Below are 3,713 nucleotides of genomic sequence, written 5' to 3'. Positions count from 1 at the left end.
ATTGCTTCTGTGCTATTCCCATCCCTACTTAGTACCTTTGCTAAAGTTCTACGTTAGGCATTTTGCATTTTCCCTCTTGTTTTCAAGTTTGATAATTGTTAGGTTTAGGAAATTCCAGAAAGCTAGGATAACAAAGAGATGTCAATAGGTAACAGAAGGAAGACATTCAGTAATAGCATGAGCAGGCATGAATCCAAGTCACAAAGCTTATCAGAGCAGAAAAGAAAATATTCTAGTAGAGTGCTTAATCCTGTAATTGATACTCAAGAACTGAAATTCATAAGAACAATAATGTTATAATACAGAACATTGGTTATTGCTTAACTATATTTGGCTGGCAGTGAGAATAGTTTAAGGTCTCTGTTGGTGATTCAAGGAATAGAGCAGAGTACTGGTGACTTGATTTAGCACTTCTAATTCTCACTAATTCCAACTGATAGAATTATATCACTTTATATTTATATCACAGAGACTTTAAAATAAATATTTTTAATTGATAACCTTTGCATTTATTTCATCTTCATTTGCAAATACCTTCCTTTTCCCTCTCTTATAAAATAAGGCATACTTTGAAATTAACATAATAAAGAAAGAAAAACAAAATAGTTAGGCATAATTAACTAATGTACATAGTTTTTCTAAAGTCTTAGTGCAGTTTAAGAAATTAAATCATGCCCAAAAACTTGATTTTTCCATTTTGCCTCATATATGTGTGTGTACGTATATGTATATGTGTATGTGTATGTATATGTATATGTATATGTGTGTGTGTATATATATATATACATATATATATGTATGTATGTATGTGTGTGTATGGGTGTGTGTGTGTAAATATAACCTACAAGTCCTTAGGCAAATCATTTCACTTCTTTAAGTTTTAGTCTCATTTCTAAAGCTGAGGATTTTGGATTGGATGTCCTCCAAGGAGTTTCCAGCTGTAAATGTGTGATTTTATAAGACTGGAATTGGGCTAGTCCAATTAAATAGTATTTCCACAATCAGGAATGTGCAGGTAATTTGATCACATTTGCTTGTGATAAACTAGCAGAAAGCAAAGGTAACTGAGGAAATTGGATCAGGAAACGAATTGGGTCAGGAAATGTTTAAAGGTTGAGAAATTGCCTACATCATGGAAGCACACTATAGAGGGAAAGAGAAGGATCTGATCACTCAAGAATCATCATTATGGAGCCAAAATGAAATAGAAATGTGAAAGGCATGACAGGATCATTGTTCATCTTACTTCAGAGGTTTATGTGGAGCCAGCCTTATGATAATACTCTAATGGATCTATGATTTTATAATTAAGGATATTCTCTCCAATTATCACAACCTGTCGATTTCTGCTTTTCCTTCAAGACTCTTGGTTATGGCTTCTTATAAATTGACAACATAAAAGTCAATCGACATGCTAAAAGCCATTCTCAAGTTCTATTGATATCACAGGGTTGTTGATATGGCACAAGAAAGCTGCACATAGGTTATCTCAAGCTCTTTCCGAAAAGGCAAACTTTCTTTTTGATCATCTTGGATCATAGCGTATTGCTTACTGCTTATGCATAATAACACATTTTTCTTACATATATGCATATATAAACATATGTCTATATATCCATCTAGCTATCTACATACATACATGCATGTACATATATACATGTTTATGTGTATTCGTTTATATACATAACATATATGTATGTGATTGAATGTATGTATATGTGTAAGTAGACATATGAATGTATCTGTGTGTGTATACACACAGAGATAGATAGATAGATAGATAGATAGATAGATAGATAGAATGTTGGAGTTGGATTCTAAATGACTGGAATTCAAATCCTGCCTCAGGCACTTAATATATGTATGATTCTATTCAAGTTATTTAACCTAACAGCTTCTGCGTATTTGAAGAAATGGGCATAACTATAGTACCTATATCCTAGGGTGGTTATATGGATTAAATATGATAATGTGAAAAAGGTTTGGAAAATCCCAAAGCACAAAGGAGATGATAGATATTATAGCTAGTGATAATAGCAGGATCTAGGCAATGTTTTAAATTTTTTAGGACAATGGGGACATGATCATGTTTATAAGCAGCAGGGAACGATTCAATAGAAAAGGAGAGACTGTATGAGAAAATGGAAATCATAGAGGAGACAAAATCATAGAGGTGTGGAAAAGAAGAAGAAGTGAGATCAAGATTATGTGTAGAGGGGTTCTCATTGACAACTAGTAGGGCCACATAATTGTAAAAGACTGGGGGAATGGAAGAACTATGGAGGGATCCTTTATACAGATGTGTGGCAAAGAGGAGACAAGAGATTTCTTTGCTAATGATCTCAATCATTTTGTTGTGATGAGATAACATCCACTGACTTTAAAAAAAAAAAACATATGCTCCCCCAAACCCAGGGAGTTGTAGCACCATCACTTCCCAAAACCACAGGTCTTCATTCCAGTCCAGCACTCATAGACATTCCCCAGGAAGACAACTTCTATGGAGAAGGGGCTGGCCACCCCTAAAACAAAACAAAACAAAACAATCTTCCAACAAATACTAATCACAGGAAGACAGGGCACCCAGCTTAAGGTGAAGTAATATGGTATCCTGAGTAGTAGATGAGAGACAGCACATCCTAGGGAAATCAAACCATCACTACCCCTTCTTGAACAATATGTCCCCTCAGACCCTGAATTGAAGAGTCTTTGAAATAGCAATTATTCTAACTGATTTTCCATAGAAATCATCCTGCAAGATGGTGGCTGGTAAGCAGGGACTAGAATGAGCTCCATACTGAGTCCCTTCAAAAACCTATAAAAAATGGCTCTGAACCAATTCTAGAACGGCAGAACCCACAGAACAGCAGAGGGAAGCAGGGCTCCAGCCCAGGACAGCCTGGATGGTCTCTGGGTGAGGTCGATTCCACATGGAGCTGGGAGCTGGGAGCTGGGAACTGAGTGGAGCAGAGGCCAGCCTGAGCGGCGTGGAACAACCAAACTTGGAGTCGGACAAATGAGGCCCCTAGCGCCCTGAATATGTGAGCTGCGGCAGTTACCAGACCCCCTCAACCCACAAACACCAAAGAATGCAGAGAAGGTTAGTGGGAAAAGCTGTGGGAGTGGAAGGAGTTCTCGGTTCAGCTTCCAGCCCCGGGGGCAGCGGAGGCGGGGCAGCTACATTTGCTGTTGCTTCTGGCCCCAGGCCCACCTGGTGGGAGGAATTAAGTGGCGGATCAGAGCAGGAGTGCACAGCTTGTTGAAGATCTAAGCCCAGCCCGGGATGGGGGCTCTTGGGGAAGGAGTAGTACTGGTGTGACAGAGCTGGCACCTCCCCCCCAAACGTGGAACATAGAACTCGTTAGTCTACAAGCAGTCATACCCCACTGAAAAACTCAAGAGTCAGGTTAGTTGGTTGGGAATATGGCCAGGCAGCGAAAGCACACCCAGATTAAGTCTCAGACTTTGGATTCTTTCTTTGGTGACAAAGAAGACCAAAACATACAGCCTAAAGAAGACAACAAAGTCATAGAGCCTACAACAAAAGCCTCCAAGAAAAACATGACCTGGTCCCAGGCCATGGAAGAGCTCAAAAAGGATTTGGAAAAGCTAGTTAGAGAAGTAGAGGAAAAATTGGGAAGAGAAATGAGAAGGATGCAAGAAAAACATGAAAAACAAGTTAATGACTGGCTAAAGGAGACCCAAAAAAATAC

Source organism: Trichosurus vulpecula, chromosome 1, assembly GCF_011100635.1.
Source record: "Trichosurus vulpecula isolate mTriVul1 chromosome 1, mTriVul1.pri, whole genome shotgun sequence".
Taxonomy (NCBI): Eukaryota; Metazoa; Chordata; class Mammalia; order Diprotodontia; family Phalangeridae; genus Trichosurus; species Trichosurus vulpecula.
The sequence above is the reverse complement of the archived record's forward strand: the minus strand, read 5'-3'. Positions refer to the sequence as shown.